The sequence below is a fragment of the Equus asinus genome, chromosome 20 (assembly GCF_041296235.1).
Source record: "Equus asinus isolate D_3611 breed Donkey chromosome 20, EquAss-T2T_v2, whole genome shotgun sequence".
NCBI lineage: Eukaryota > Metazoa > Chordata > Mammalia > Perissodactyla > Equidae > Equus > Equus asinus.
The window spans coordinates 27,200,879-27,216,706 of NC_091809.1; the positions used below are offsets into that span (position 1 = coordinate 27,200,879).

Consider the following 15,828-nt stretch of genomic DNA (forward strand, 5'->3'; position numbering starts at 1 on the left):
AATTCAGTGGCATTAACTATGTTCCCAATTCTGTGCCACCACCACCATCTATTTCCAAACTTTTTATCACCCCAAACAGAAACCCTGCCCCCACCGCGCAGGGGCCCTGCTCGTCTGCGTCTGTCTCTGGACGTGCCTGCCCCGCACATTTTGGGTCAATGGTGTTACACGCCACGTGGCCTTTTGTGATGGCGGCTTGCATCGAGCGTCAGGTTTCCAAGGTCCACCCGCGGTGCCACCTGTGTCAGGGCCTCCTTCTGGTTGGTGGCTGAACTGTGTCCCACTGTGTGCATGTGTCTTATTTTGTGTATCTGTCCCCTGCTAACGGACACTGAGGTTGTCCCCACAGACGTGTCCTTTTAAGGACAACATCGACATGCTGCACCCTGCTGCACCCCCGCGACGCTCCCGCTCACGGTCCACGAGCTGTGCACACCCGACTCCTACCCCTCCCCTGCTCCCACCACCCAGCCTTGGCCTGTGTCCCCACCTCCGTGTCCCTTACATCTCAGCCCAGAAGTGCCCCCCTCAGAGACGCTGGTGGGCTCCGACACCCTGTACCGCAGACCCCCGCAGTTGGCGCCTGCATCCCAGCCTCCCCGCCTCCGGCCTGCCATCGCGCAACTGCTGCATCCCCGGTTCGTCTCTGTAAGATGGAGATGCCTCACGAGGGAGGTGTGCAACGAGATGGATTCACACATGTGAGACACTCGGGGCCACGCCTGGCAGGTAGTGACTGCAGTGTCCCCTGTCCCCACCGTCCTGTCTCTGCTCCGAGACCTGACACGCGTGGATGCACCAGGAGGAGGGGTGGCTCCACACACGGTACTTCCTGAAGGCAGGTGGGCAGGCCAGCCTGAGCGCACGGGTACCACGGCCTCAGGGCGCCGAAAGGACTGAAGCCCCGCCCGGGGTCAGCTCCCCCAGGAGGCTCCAGGTGCCCCCGAACTGGCCCAGCTCAAGAGCCGGGCGCTGTGGCTCGGTGCCCTCCCTGTCTGACTGCGTGTCCGCTGACCAGGGAGCATTTCGCCTGCCACCTGATGTCCCCCTAGGTGGACAGGCAAGGCATGGTCGGTGGGAGCCATTGGGAGCCCCAGGCCTGACCACGCCCGAGGCCTTGGGAGAGGAGCGTTATGGACTCAATTGTGTCTCTCCAAAAAGCTATGCTGGAGTCCTGCCCCCAGGACCCCAGACTGGGACCTTATTCAGAGAGAGTCTTTAAAAGAGGGATCTGAGTTGAAACGAGGTCATTACGGTGGCCTCTCATCCAATGCGATGGTGGTCTTATAATAAGGGGATATTTACACACAGACCCGCGCAGAGGGAGAGCCCCCATGGAGATGAAGGCAGAGATGGGGCTGAGGCGTCTATAGGCCAAGGAGCGCCGAGGACGGCCAGCAGCTACCAGGAGCCGGGCGAGGCCAGGCGTCCCCTTCAGAGCCCGGGGGGCCCATGCCTGGCCCCGGCCCCCTGTGCTTAAAGCTGCCAGCCTGGGAGGCTCTGTGCCAGCAAACACACATGGCGTGAGGACACGGGGTGGGAGGCAGAGCTGGGGGCAGGGCCCTGAGCCACACACCCTCAGGGACCTTGCACAAACTCCAGGGTTGGGGTGCTGCTGGGGTCTGCCTGCAAGGCCGGGCCAACAGCCACCACCTCCACACCTGTCCTGGGCCCTGCACACACGGATCTCATTTAAGCCTCAGGAGGACTCAGTGAGGGGGCACGGGCCCACATTTTGCAGATGAGCAAAGTGAGGGCCCAGGGCACCTCGCTGGGAAGGGGGCCTTGAACCCAGGCAGGCTGGCCCCCCAGCTGGACACGGGAGCTGGGGGGACCCAGGGCCCTGTCGCATCTGCGTGTCAGAGCATCCTGAGTGCTGGACTTGCCCGGGCTTCTGCCCCCACCAGGCCAGGTGAGCCCACACCTGCGTCTGTCCCCGCCTCGAGCCTCAGTGGACATGGGGGACCCCATCACAGCCCTGGGAAACAGGGCTGCCGCCCTCATGCCGAGATGGGGGCTGGACTGCGGCGTGTCGGAAGCCCGGCTGTGGGCTGTCCCCCCCCGGCCCGGCCGCCTCTGTGTTTGCACCCGAGCCCCAGTCTCCAGTCGAGGCGGGTGCAGTGGGTCCCAACCCAGCTCTGCCCTCAGCTGCCCGGGACAGGGCAGGCAGGGTGACAGGAGCAGAGGGCAGCTGGAGGAGAGGGGCGCCTCCAGCCTGCCCTGGGGCATGGTTGCTACGGCAACCCTCCGCTGGACTGAGCAGGAGTCTGGAGTGCCTGGGGGGCACCCACAAGGCACTCTTGACCCCTCACACCCCACCCCAAACAAGACTCCTACTTTTTGCTCTCACCCTAGCAGCCTAAGGGCCCAGCCACACAGGCCTGCTGCCTCTGGGAAGCCCTCAGGCATGGCAGAGTTGGGAAGTGGCAAGCCCTCGGTAAGTACAAGAACTTGGCTCCTGGCTCTGAATCTGCTGTGTGGCCTCAGGCTGGGCTCTTGGCCTCTCTGAGCCCACTTCCCCATCTTTCCTGGGGGACTATCAGATCTACCTTGGAGAGATGGAGCCAGCACCCAGGGTGCCCGGCACATGACCCCCCTCTGGAAAGGGGCCTATGGGGTCAGGAAGGGCAGGGCCTGCCATGACCTTCAGCACCACCTCTCCAGGCGCTCTCCGCTGCTCACCCCACAGCCAAGCCTGCAGCTCCTGTGGCCCCGCAGAGTCTGCCCGCCTCTCCACTGGGCAGCCGTCACCCCCCTTGGACCTGCTCTGTCACCTCCTCCGTCACCTCCTCCCTGGCCCCGGCTCTGCCCAGTCTGTTCCCCCCGCAGCAGCCAGAGGGCGCCGTGAGCACCAGGGTCAGGTCAGGTCCCTGCTCTGCTGAGACCCCTGTGGCTCCCACCTCTCCCAGCCCCACCTCCTCTGGCTCCCTCTCACTCATGCAGCTCCCGCCCTCCTGGAGGAAAAGCCCGCACCGGCCCCACCCCAGGGCCTTGACACAGGCTGTGCCCTCCCTGCTTGGGGAAGCCCACTGCCCACCACGTCCACGGCCCTCGTGGCGAGCACACCGGCCATGCGGTCGACTTCTTTGCTCACGATCTCTCTCCCACCAGATGGTGGCCTCGCATGGGGGTCTGTCTGTCGCATGAGTTTTAAGGGTCACTCTGCAGGGCCCTTCACAGCGTCCCCTTTCCCCGATGCCTCCCCCCTCCGGTCTTCCCCATCCAGCTGCTGCTCCTGCCCCGTCCCTGGCCACCCAGTGGCTACAGCGATCTTTGCAAAATGTAACACCCACTCGTGTCCCTCCCTGCCTACAACCGTCCGTGGCTCCCTACCACCTCCAGTGCCCTAACATGGCATCTCAGCCCAGGCCTCCTGCCACCTTCTCCTCAGCTTGTCTGCTCCGGCCTTCCAAGGTGCACTCCCCCGCCATATACACACTCATACACACATATGCATGTGTGTGCACACGCCAGGGCTCCCGCCCCCTGCTCCCCCCAAGGCTCTGCTGCCAGGCCTGCGCTGGTGTCTCCCGCAGCCGCCCTCGCGCCGCAGGCCTCTGCTGGCTCCCTGCACTGGCCCTGGGTTCTGCTGCTGAGCCGCTGCCTTTCCTGCCACTGGGGACCCGCAGGGAAAGTTCCACTGTGGGCCAGCCTGGCTCTGGACAAGGAGCGGGTACTTGTAACTTCATTTAAGGAACGAAAACGAAACAGATACAGGGAATAGGCCGTCCACTCAGCGGATAGTTACCCAGTTCCCAGCTGGTCCCAGTGCTCTGGAGAAAAATAGGCCTGAAGGGGAGAACGTGGGGGGGGGGACGGCATTCAGGTGTGGACAGGGTGGGTGGGGAGCCCCTGGCCCAGAAGCTAACATTTCTGCAGAAGTCTCGAGGAGGCGACCATCTAGGCGTCAGAGAAAGAGTATCCCAGGCTGCAGAAACAGCATGTACAAAGGCCCCGAGGCAGGAATGTGCTGGAGTGCGGCTGCAGCCAGTGAGCGAGGGGGAGTGCGAAGAAGCGAGGGCAGGTGTACAGGGCAGATGAGCAGGGCCTGAGGGCGAGGACAGGACTTGGCCTTCTCCTCGAGTGCGGGAGGAGGCACGGGGCCCCGCGTAGAGCATGGCGGGCGCACCCCATCCCCCCCCTTCTTTTCTCCCTGTCCACCCAGCGGCCAAAGCCAGCACCCTGCAGTCTCTGCCTCGCCACTGCCCTCTGCCCTCCGCTCCCTCTCAGGTCTCAAGGCCCCACTGGAACCCTCCCCTCAACAGCCGGGGCTCCCCTCCCTCGGGCCTCCACTGTCCCCTCCCTGCAGCGGCGCAGCTGGGGCGCTCGTGCTGAGTGTCCCCACCCGTCCCTGTCCTGACGCCCACAGGCCTGCCCACCCCTGGGACAACAGCAGCGCCAGCTCACAAGCAGCCCTTGGGTGCCGAGACTAGCCCGCAGCCTCTGTCCTCTTCCCTCGGGCCACGGCCTTCCTTCTGACCCCAAGGCGGCCCCTCCACCTGATCCCCTCCCCGCCTCCTCCAGGAAGCCTGCCCTGCCTCCTCGGTGGCTCTCTGGGCGCTGCCCACCGGGCGGGTTGATGCCGGTGGCCTGTGGTGCGGCCCTGGGCCATGAGCGCTCGGGCCGCAGCAGAGCGGAGCTGGGACCAGTCACGGGAGCCCGGGCCCGGGCCTCCAGCCGGGCAGTGAGGGGCGGGTGGGCGCGGCAGGAAAGAGGCCCCGGGCCAGCGGCCTGAGCCCAGGCTGCTGGGTTGAAGCCCGGCTGCCTGCTCCTCCCCAGGCCAGACGGGGCCTCCATGTGGCTGAGGGCCTTAGAGACGGTGCTCAGCGATTCCACGCAGCCTTCCTAGAGCACCTACTGTGCGCCGGGTGCCGCTCCGCGTGCTGGAGAGACAGCCACGGGCAGCCAGATACGAGCAGCACCGAGCACGTGGAGGAAAGGGACCAAGTGGGTGTGTGTGCACTTGCACGTGTGTGTGTGGGGGAGAGATCTGGTGAGGCCGGACTCCTCAGCAAGGCCCTGCGCCAGCGAGGGAGAAGCCATGTAGGTGCCCAAGAAGGAGAAGAGCATGCCAGGCAGAGTGCACAGCCGTGCAAAGGCCCTGGGACTGGCCCGGGCCTGCACTCTTGTGGCCCAGTGAGAAATCCGGCATGATGGGTGGGGCATGGGGGGAGCACGAGGAAGTGGGAGGAGGTGAGAACACAGAAGGGACAGGACACATGGCACCGGACTCACCATGTCCTTAGCGCACAGGCGTGCCCAGATGGGGCCGCCCGTCTGCTGATGGGAGTGCACCTGTGGTACCCCAACACCACCACCAGGGACACCTGGGGGCGCTCCAGTGCGGCAGTTGGCCAGCACTGGCCGCCACCTGTGTTTGCACAGCCAGTGAGCTCAGTGGTCCTGCCCCTCGAAACGGGCAGGGAGGCAGAGGCGGAGGAGGGCGGGGCCAGATCAGAGGGTCTCAATGGGGGCGGTGAGCTCACCCCCACCCCTGCCATCGGCGACATCTGTAGATGGTTCCAGGTGTCACACGGGGAGCTGGGGCGCTGTGGCCTCTGGGGGACGGAGAGCAGTGCTGCTGAGGGTGGGCCCACAGTGCGCAGGACGGTCCCCCAGTGTCGCGGCCTGGGCTCCAGCCCGATGGCCCCACCTGGCTCCCGGCGCCCAGGCCTGACTCGCTGGGTGTTTCAGTCTCCAAGGGAGGGCCCGCTATTCCCAGCTTTGGGGGCGCGGCAGCGCTATTTCCAGCCTCCACAGCAATTTCTTGAGATTTTTATCTTCCCCAAATTTTGGAGTTGGGGGAAGGCGAGGCGGGCGCTCTGCTCAGCCAGCTCCCCCTGCCAGGGTCCCACGCCCCTGAGAGCGAGACTGGGTCAGTGCCCTTGGGAGGAGGGGCTGCTCCGGCCTTGACCCTGGGGCTCCCCCCAACCCTGGCCCAGGGCAGCCCTCCATCCCCCAGGGCACCCGGGCTGTGAGGAGCCCTCGCTGTGCACAGCCAGGGAGGCACTGGCATCTCCGGTCCTTTGAGAGGCCCCTCTCGTTCACTGAGGCAGGACTTCTCCAGCACCTACTGGGGCCAGGCCCCAGGCACCCAAAAACAGACCGAGTATCGTGCTCCCTGAGCGCCTGGGTCCCGCCGCAAAGCTGGCTGATTACCACACAGACATGACATGTCAGGAAATCCCAGAGCGTGTGAAAGTCCATCCTGACGGCAAGTCGGGACGCGGGCAGCTGCACGCGGTAGAGGTCACCGGGGAGGGAACACTTGAAGCGGGTGAAGGAGCAAAAGCCTTGCAGACATGTGGCTGAGGGTCTCAGGGAGAAGGATGAGCCAGCGCAAAGGCCCTGGGGTAGAATCGTGCTCAGCGTGTTGGAGGAGCGGCAAAGGTTCGGGGGGGCGAGGAGGAAGACTGCAGGGCTGGCCTGGGAGGCCCCGTGCTGGGTGCTGCAGCAGGGCTAGGACGCAGGGGCTGCCCCCAAGCGGGGACCCTGGCTGCCTTGGACAGGGAGGCACAAGCCACCTCCCTACTTCCTGTGAGGTGAGCCCGTGACTGAAAACACCCGCGCGTGGCTGGACTGACCTTCCTGAGGACAGGCCGGGTGCCGTCCCCAGCCGCAAGGCGTCTAGCGGAGAAGACACTGGCTGGGCGTCACAGCCTGCTCCGAGAATGCACCCAGGCACGCCCGCACCCATGTGGAGCCACATGGACACACGCACGCCGGCCCCTCCACAGAACTCAGGGACACCAGCACACAGCGACAACCGGTGAGACGCGGGGCCACACGCAGGCCGGGCCGGGTCACTGTGCAAACCACACACAGAATGGGTATACGCAGGTGCGCACAGACCTCTAAGCTCAGCAAGGACTCCAGTCCAGGGGCGGGGACCCCCATCCCATTCTCAGTTTAGCACCTCCTCCCACCCCAGGAAGAAGGCTGGCTGGCCCCGGTGCCTCCAGGGTCACTGAGGCGGGTCCCAGGTCCAGGCGGGGAACCCCACCTCGGGAGCCCTCCCCTCCTCCCCACGGAGGAGCCTGGAGGGGGGAAATGTCTGGCGGCTGGAAATCGCATCCTCGAGAGGAGCCCACATGGAAACCAGAGCTCTCCGTCCTTGGCCACACGTCTGGCTGGAGAGGCGGGAGGGGGCAGAGACCCGGGCTCCGGCTCCCAGCGGCCAGCGGGTGGCGACGGTGGGAATGGGTCCTCCTGGTCCCCAAGAGGGGACCTACCCTGAGGCCGGGCAGCACAGCCTCCTGGGAGCTGCACGCCGCCCCGATGCCCGCGCTGGGCCGCTCTCCCGCCAGCCTGGGCCGGCAGCGAGGACGCGGACGCAGACGCCGGACGCAGGGGGAGCCGCCGGCCAGGAAGCCAGCCCACTGGGCGCAGACTCCGGAGCTGCCGGGGCACCTGCTGGCCCCGCCCCCCGCGCCCCTGGAGAAGGGGCTCCCCAGGGCGGGCCGGGAATAGCAAGCCGCCTGCCACCTCCTCCCCGCAGGCCCTGCGGCCAGGTGCGCCGGCTCTGCTCCGCGCCCCCGACCGCGCGCCCTCTGCGCCCGAGGGCTGGCATCCGCGGGGGGACGGGGACGTGCTTTCGCCAGCTCCCCACGAGCGGGGCCCGGGACGGCGCCCATGGAGGGGGGTCTGGCGGGCCTCGGAGCGGGGGCGCCCAGCCTGCTGGGGGTCGGGGAGCGGAGGCAGCTGCCCCGCCAGCGGGAGCGCCGGCGCGCAAGGGGCGCGCGCACGTCTGGGGCTCGGCGCACGGGTGCCGCTGCCTCCCGCCAGGGATGGAATTGGTTCCCTTTTCCGCTCTCAGATGATTTTTCATCTCTGTAATTAATGGGCAAGTCACTTCTGAACGGCATGGCAGGCAAATTACTAGTTAGGAAAATCACGGATAATTTTCTCGATATGATAATGAAGGTTGTATTCCTTCTCTTATTCTCCCTGTTTTCATCCTACTTTTAAGTAATAAATTCGGCATTAGTGGGAGGGGAGTGGGGAAGAAGGAGGAGTCACCTGCCCCGACAGCCGGAGCCCGACCTAGGCCCACGCCGAGTCCTCCGCCCCTGGCCGCGGGCAGATGGAGAGGATGAGAGATGGGGACCCTCTGTGGGGCCCCCCGACACCCCAGTGACCAGTGCAGGGCAGCGGGCCTAGGAGAGTAGGTGGAGGGCAGGGAGCCCCCAGGCTGTCGCGGGGGAAGGGGCTGGGTCGGGTTACGAGCTCACGCCGGCCCCTGGGGCGCCGGAGGCGCGCGGACAGCAGGGCCTCCCCGCAAACAGCATCGCGGTCAACAGGCCAGAGCGCACACGCACCCTCAGAGCTGCCCACACCCGTCCCCGCTCCGTCCAAGCCCCTGGCCGAGGTGACTCCGCAGCAGCTAAAGGAACAAGGCGAGCAGAGGGAAGAAGGAGAAACAGAAGAGGAGAGAGGCGGAGAGGCGACCAGCCATCTTGGCAGCCATTTTGAACCCCTCCCCCTGCTCCCCCCGGCACACCACATGTTTGGATGTGGGCAGACAAACCTAGGCTCGGGGTCTGGCAGAAGCCAGGAGGAAAGGGGGCCCTGCCCCAGGGCTAGGGTGGAGAAACCCCCACGCAGCTGGGGGGTATAGGGGAGGCGGGGGGGGGGGGGGGGGCGGACCCGGAGGTACAGTGAGATGCTGGGCGGGGATGGCGCTGGGGGCCGACCTACACTGGAAGAGCAGGGACAGGGATGTGCGCGGGGGCTGTGTGCAGGCCGGGGGCTGTCTTCAGATGAATGCCAGGGGGGCGCAGGAGCAATGCCTGTGGGGGCATTTTCTGGCCACACCTGAAGCACACAGCGCTCCCCACCCTCCTCCAGCCCAGACCCCTCTCCCAGGACCCTCAGGTGGCAGGATGAGAATTGAAACCCCATGGCTCTACCCGTTGAACACCTGGGGGAGGGGGACGGTTCTAGCCCTCAAAGCCCGAAACCGGGTGGCTCAAACCCGACAGTTCCCACGCTTAACCGGGTACCACCGAGAGAAGACGCCGCCAGGCTGCAGCCTCCTCCTCCTGACAGCGGCGCCCCGCAGGCTGCGGCCGCCCGACACCCAGACAGCCCCTCCCCATCCCCCGCGCCTCCGCCTCGCAGAGAAAAACCACCCCCAACCCAGCATCCTGCGGTGCCAGCCCCCCACACAGCTCCTTCGGGGCCCGGGCCCGCGCGCGGCGCGCACACGCAGCCCCTCCGCTCCCACCCAAACACCTACACAAACAGGGCGCCCAGCACCCGCGCGCACCCGCACCGGGGACACGCAGCCACCGCCGCGCCGCTTCCCCACAAAGACGGGCGCGCGCGCGGGCACACGCAACCACGCGCGGGCACACTCGCGGGCCCCTCCCCGCGCCAAGCACCCCGCGGCCGTCCATCCGCACCCCGGAACCCCGGGCGCTCCATGAGGGCCGCCCCTCTCGGCTCCCTCGCCCGCGGGGGTGAGGTGCAGGCCGCCCCCGACCGCCCTCCCGCTCAGGTGCGGGGACCAGCATCCCATCCCCCCGCGCGGCCGGGACAGGGCCCCGCTCGCAGCCTCCCCCCACCTCGGCCCGCACACCTGGCCCAGGTGCGGCGTCCCCGTCGCTGCGGGCCCGCAGACACTCACCTGTCCAACGCCGCTCTGGGGTCGGCCCTGCGCGTTTCTCCTGCGGCTCGGCGAACCCGGACCCCCCGCCCGGCACATCTCCCGGAACCGGGGCGGGGGGGGAAACGGGTGAGGGGTGGCGGACGAGGGAGGCCTCCGTGTCCCCTCCTTCCCCGGGCCCAGCACCGCCGCCACCAGCCAAAAATTTACAAACAAAAAAAAAAAAGGTGGATCACCCAGGTCCAAAGGCGGCCCCCTCGCGGCGGCAGAGGCTGGGGGCTGGGGGCGAGCGGGTCCGCGCCCCTCCGGGGGAGGGAGGCGGCGGCGGCGGCGGGGCGGGGGCGGCGTCAGAGCTCGGGGGGCTGGGGCGAGGCGGAGCCCCCCAAGGCGGCGCCGGCGGCGGCCCGCATCTCCCCCGCAGCTCCGCGGCCCCGACGGGGGCGGCACGTGTGCGCCCAGGCGACTTCCCAGCCCCCTCCGACGGCGGCCGAGGGGTTAACGCGGCAGCCGGGGCGCCCCTGCAGCCCCCCGCCGCCCGGCGGCGCCGCTCTGGGGTCCGCGCGGCCCCATCGGCCGGGGCCCCTTCGGCAGACAGCGGGCGGGGGCGCCGCAGCGCCGACAGCTCCCGGGCCGACGGCTCGGGATCCTGCAGTAGGCGCGGGGGCTGGGGGGCGGCGCGCGGCCCGGGGGGCGCGGCTGGAGGCGGGCGCGGCGGCGGGGCGCCCCCGGGGCGGCCGGGGGGACGCGGGGCCGGGCCGTGGGCACCGCAGGACGCGGGCGACCGGCGCCGGGCACCAGCAATGACAAGCCGCCTGCTCGCCCGCTCCGGGCGCAGCCGCTCTGGGAGGGGGAGGCGGGGCGCGCGCAAAACCCGGCCTGGAGCCGCCGCCCGGACCGGCGCCGCAGCCTGGCCCGGCGCTCGTGGCCGGCCCGAAAACCCGAGCTGGATTCGTCGCCCTCCGCTTCCTCGGGGCCTCTCTGGAAAAGCGGGGAGCGGGAAGGCGACGCACTAGATCCCCGAGTCGGAACGGGAGTGGGGGAGGGGGCGGGCGCACGGAAGACCCGGAGAGGATCTTGCGGGCCGGGAAGGCAAGGCGAGGCAAGGCAAGGCGCCGGGCCGGCGTGGAGCACGGGGGGGCATATGGAAGGGGTTTGCAAAGCCCGGGTTGGATCAAACGGAGACGGGAGGCGCGGGGGGAGCTGCGACAGGGCCAGATGCACCCCGGGCACGCAAATTTCGGGCCGGGTCCTTCCTCGGGAGACGGAGTAATGCGTCATGCCTAATACAGTGGGAACGAACAAGACCTGGCCTAGAGCTCCCGGACCTGGGCTCGGGGGGCTCGGGGCGGGGGCTCTGAGCGGCGTCGGCTGCCCCGTCCTCCCGGCAGCGACGTGCGAGGGGGAGGGGCAACAGGCGGGCCGGGCTCGGACGGCGGGCGCGGCGCGCGGGCTGAACCGCGGGCAGGTACCGCGGCCCGGGATGCAGGGGCGCGGCGACGGGGATGCGCCGCGGAGGCCGCTGCCCGGGGAGACCAGACCCACAATGCAGGCGAGGGAAGCCGCAAAGCCAGGACTGGAGTCCGCGGGGCGGGACGGGACCCCCGCGGAGTAGCCCGGACCGCCGGACAAGGGCTTGGAGCGGACCGGGCAGCAAGGGCGGAGGGGAGTTTTAGGGGAGGTTAGTATCTATAAACGCCTCAAGCGTCTCGCTTTGTGCGGCGGGAGGGGCGAAGAAAGAGAGAAAAAAATTGAATTTTTGTTTCTCGGCGAAAGCAAAAACCCGGTACGGACTCCCACAGCCTAGCAGCTACGGTGCCGCCGGCCGACTTGAAGAAGTAGGGCAAGGAGCCGGCGGGTTCCTAGGCATCTGGCCGAGTGAGGCGAGGGGCAGGTTTCAGGCTGAAGCTGCAGAGGGAGCCCGGCACCCCCTTCCCGGGTGGGGAAGGCTGGCCGACCTGGCTTGGATCCCCGGAGCCAGAGCTGTGACTGCCAAGACCGAGGGGGCGGGGTATAACACCGGGCCTCAGGCCAAAAATAGGCACTTAAGCAGAACAGACAGCTCCGTGAAGGGTGGGGGCTGGGGGGAAATGGGGGGGGGGGGCAGAATCCTGCGGGAGAGGGGAGGGGGAGTCCGGAGAGGTAAGATCCGGGGAGGATCTGGGGAGTCCGGACCTGGAAGCCGGGCTGCTGGCTCCATTTTACAAAAGAGGGGTGCCGCTCCGAGACTGATGGGTGGGGAGGAGCAAATCCCGGGGTTGGATCCTCGGGGAACGACGTCCCTCCCGCGAGGCTAGGCGGTAAAGCAGTGAGCGTATGCGAGTCCACACTCCGGGCTGAATCTTGGCGGACTCGAGCCCGGACTCGAGCCGGCAGTAGTCGGGTGTGGGAGGCAGTGAAGCAGACCGATCCGGATCTGGATTCTAGAGGAAGGGGACGTGCCGAGGACAGGGAGGGAGGCAAACCCTGGCTCTGTTTCCGGGGAAGAGAATGCATTGCCACCCAAGCTTGGCTCTGCAGAACGCGTGAGGAATAGAGCATGGAAGCGGTGGGGTGGGAAATACACAGAACTTGGGGCCGACTGGAAGGGGAACTGAGTTTTTAAAACAGCTGAAATTGGACATCTGCAAGTGAATTAACCTGGCCTCAGAGAAGCCCTTTCGAGAAGCATGTCCTGGTGGCGGAACTTGGGGAAAGGCAGGCACCAGACTTCCAGGCTGGTTGGGGGACCAGGAGCCATCTCTCTGGCAACCCAGCGCCCTCCGCCCCCTGTGTGGACAGCCTTCGTTTCAGGACTGGGCAGGGGTTCTCATAGCCCTGAACCCAGGCCAGATCCGGGCCGAACTCCCGGTGGAGAGGGTAGGTGGGCCACCTTGTCTCCCTTCACGCCCGGGTTCCGTGGCTGCAGACTTCTTGCCTGGAATCCGGGTGAGCAGCCCCGACACTGGATCTGAGGACCAAATAAGAACGAAGCAGAGGTTGTGGGGGCAGCAAGATTCCATCCATCCGCGGTCGACTGCAGATCTATTGGGCATGGGGGCTGGCCTCTCCACACGTCAGTTTCCCACTCTGAAATATATGGACAGTACCTGGCAGGCCCCGTGGAAGTCTTCCAGGTGCTGGCGAGTGGGTGTGGTGTCTCAGGGGGCAACCGGGACGCCCTCCCCCACATCCAGACAGCCAGCTTTCCTTAAACCCAGCAGGACTGACGGGGGAGAGAACGTGGAGCCGCGGAAAGCTGGGCACGTCCGGAGCTCTCTGGCTGCACGCCTCCGCCCACCCCCCACCCTCGGCCCTGAGCAGCCCACCCACCTTCCCGTGACCTAGGAGCCTGCCCACGGGGTGGTCCTAACCTGCCTTCCCCAGAGGCTGCGAGAAGGGGTGGCCTTTACATACTTAGATGAGGAGAGGGGGTTTCCAGCTCAGCTTGGAAAAATCCGGCCGGACCCCCTCCCAGCCCCTCCTCTTTCTCCCAAAGCCCGTGGTCCGCGGAGCGCCCGTGGACGCGACCGGAATCCGTTGGCCAGCCTCCATTCCATCCGGGTCTTCTGGGCTCACGGGCGGGCGAGGGGCTCAGAGGCAGAGGATGGGGAGCAGGTGGGGGCGCGAAGAGCTCGGGCGCCCCTTCTCCTCGCCCCAGACCCCGAGCTGCGCAGCCGCAGTGGAGGTCGCGCCAGCAGCCGGGCTCCGGGAACGGGCGCGTCGCACGCAGCCTCGCCCGGGTGCCTGGTGGCCGGCGCTGCGCGGTCGGTCCCCGCGCCTCGGACGCCCCACTCCTCGCTCCCAGCATCCCACCTTGCGCCTCGGGACTCCCACCCGAGTGTGCCCCGAGCTTCCGATACCCCACGTGCTGTGCACCCTGCGCGCTGGCCCCCCCTTCTCAGCACCCCATGTCAGAACACCCCCACGCCCAGGGCGTCCCGCCCTTGGTACACCCCTCGTCTGATCTCCCCGCGTCGCGGGGACTCTCTGTGGACCCAGCACCTCGGGCGTCCCGACCTCGGACAGGGCTGGGCTCCCTGTGCCCTCTGCCCCCGCCCTGCGCTCCGTGTGCTGCGCCCGCTGCCTGGGGTCCCCACGCTGACCGTCCTGGGTGCTGTGCTCCTCCACCCTCCCCTGTCCCTAGTGCTCTGCGTCCTTGGCCTCAGGCCTATGCCCTCGGTCCTGGGGGTCCTGCCTCAGGTTCTTTAGGTCCTGCGTTTGGCGCCAGACCTTGTAACACGTGCGGGGAGGGGGGCACAAGGGTAGGGATGAAACACGTTCCTGGCCTCGGCAGACCAGGGCAACGCCCAGACCAGCACCACCCACCAGGTGCCCCCAGCCGGCTGATCTAGAGCCCACTCTGCCCAGGGTGCATGACCCTGCTGGGCATTTCATTATTCGGTTCACGTGTTCCCTCCTTCACGGATTCTTCAGACACAGAGCCCCTCCCGGACCTGAGTGGGGCGCTGCCAGGTGCTGAGGGTGCCCTGGTGCCTGAGAACACAGAAGCCAGCTCGCCTGGTTCCAGAGGGTAAGACAGACACCGAAGGCAATAGGGCACTGGCCCTGGAAAGGGAGCAGGGAGCTGGGGGGAAGGGGGGCGCGTGGGGAACTTGAGTGAGCTCGGGGGCTGGGCCAGCAGGGTTCTGTGTGCCTCTGGGACTCTTGGAGGCCCCAGGACCCCCACCTTGGGCAATGCCTGAGCCCCATGCCACCCTACACCCTCACCCAGTGCAAAGGCTGGGGGGATCCAGTGGGGGATTAACTGCAACTGCTGTCTTTGGGGGTGTATTCAGTCAGTCAACATTTACTGAGCACCTCCTGGGTGCCAGGGACTCTGCTAGGTCTGGGAACACAGCGATGAACAAAGCAGGCAAGATCCTCTGTTCTCGGGACTGACAGTCTAATCGAGAAGAGAGAAGAGAAATCAGACAACTGAAAGATCCCGGATGTCAGATGATGGTAAGCGCTATGGAAGAAAATTGAGGGAGGTGGATGGAGGGCGTGGTGGCAGCTGCAATTCTAGATGAGGTAAGTCGGGAAGCCCGACTGAGAAGGTATAGAGACCTGAGGAGATGAGGGAGGAATCATGGGGGAATCTGGGGGAAGGGAGTTCCAGGCAGAGGGAACAGCAAAGGTCCTGAGGCAGAAACATGCTGGGTGTTCAAAGGCTCCCCGAGAGGACCTGTGTGGCTAGAGGGAGGGAGTGAGGGGAACAGATGGAGGAGGTGAGGGCAGGGAGGTGCTGGGGCAGACAGTGCTGGCCTTGCATGGTTGGGGACGACTTTGGGTCTTGCTCTGAGCAAGCTGGGAGCCACAGAGGGTTCTGAGCAGAAGAGGGCCATGCTCTGACTCAGGTGCTCACAGGCGCCCTCTGGCCACTGTGGGGATCAGTGTGGGGCTCAAGAACAGAAGCTGGGAGGCCAGGGAGGAGGCGACCACACTGGTCCAGGTGATCGATGCTGGGAGTGGGAGCAGGAAGGTTACAATGGAGGTGAGCAGCGGGCAGGTTCTGGGTGTACCTGAGGGTGAGCAGATAGACTGGAAGTGGGATGCGGCGGAAATAGGCAGGTTGTGGCCCGAGCGCCTGGAGGATGGGGACCATGGAGGGAGGGCAGTTTGCAGGGTCCGTGTAGGCGTCACATTTGGTTTAATGGATCTGCAAGTGGAGGTGTCGTGTTGGGGCCTGGGGACAGCCAGGCTGACTGAGAGCCTGCCTGAGTTGACATCAATAGTCTCATTTACTCTTTTTGAATACCTGGGGAGGTAGGTAATTTCTCCCCATGTTACAGAATGGGAAACTGACGCTGCATAACTCGCCCAAGTAGTTAAAAAATGGAATCAGTTCTGAATCAGGCCTGTGTGATGCAAGGACCTCGCCTGGAGCCACCGCCCTGGAGCCACCGCCTGCCTGTGCAGGGGACAAGGGGAGGGGCTACAAGGCCCCAGCTTCCCTCTGGCCCAGTGAGCCCCGGCCCCAGGGCAGGACGCAAAAAATGGAGTAATCAAGAGAAGTAAGATTGCAATGCAATATTTAAGAAACCTGAAATTTATGCAAAATATCCATGGTGACCAAAATAATCAACGTTTTAAAGGCAGGGTCAGTCAGAAAGCTGTGAGGAGCCTGAGGGATAGAGAAAGGGGGACACTGATGCTGTCCTTTTCTTGAAGATTTCGACGTTTTGTTCACCATGGATTTTTTTTTTTGCATGAATTTTTATTTTTTAAAATAGAATTTATCT

General features: G+C 66.0%; 1 protein-coding gene and 1 long non-coding RNA gene across 4 annotated transcripts in view; one reads left to right on the forward strand and one right to left on the reverse strand.

Moving 5' to 3' along the window:
• The window catches only part of ADGRL1 (adhesion G protein-coupled receptor L1), a 38,350-nt gene extending 28,059 nt beyond the window's left edge, over positions 1-10,291 (reverse strand). Inside the window, exon 1 of one of the 3 annotated variants that reach the window (XM_044752042.2) lies at positions 9,629-10,291. The gene's annotated coding sequence lies outside the window, so the exon portion shown is untranslated. The remainder of the gene's footprint in view (positions 1-9,628) is intronic. The other 2 variants (XM_070492219.1, XM_014861687.3) reach the window with 2 other exon arrangements.
• Positions 10,292-11,763: 1,472 nt separating this feature from the next.
• Positions 11,764-15,515, forward strand: LOC139041310 (uncharacterized). Its single transcript, XR_011496225.1, has 3 exons — positions 11,764-14,117; positions 14,419-14,548; positions 15,379-15,515. It is a non-coding gene; the product is annotated as an uncharacterized lncRNA (long non-coding RNA).
• Positions 15,516-15,828: the final 313 nt, after the last annotated feature.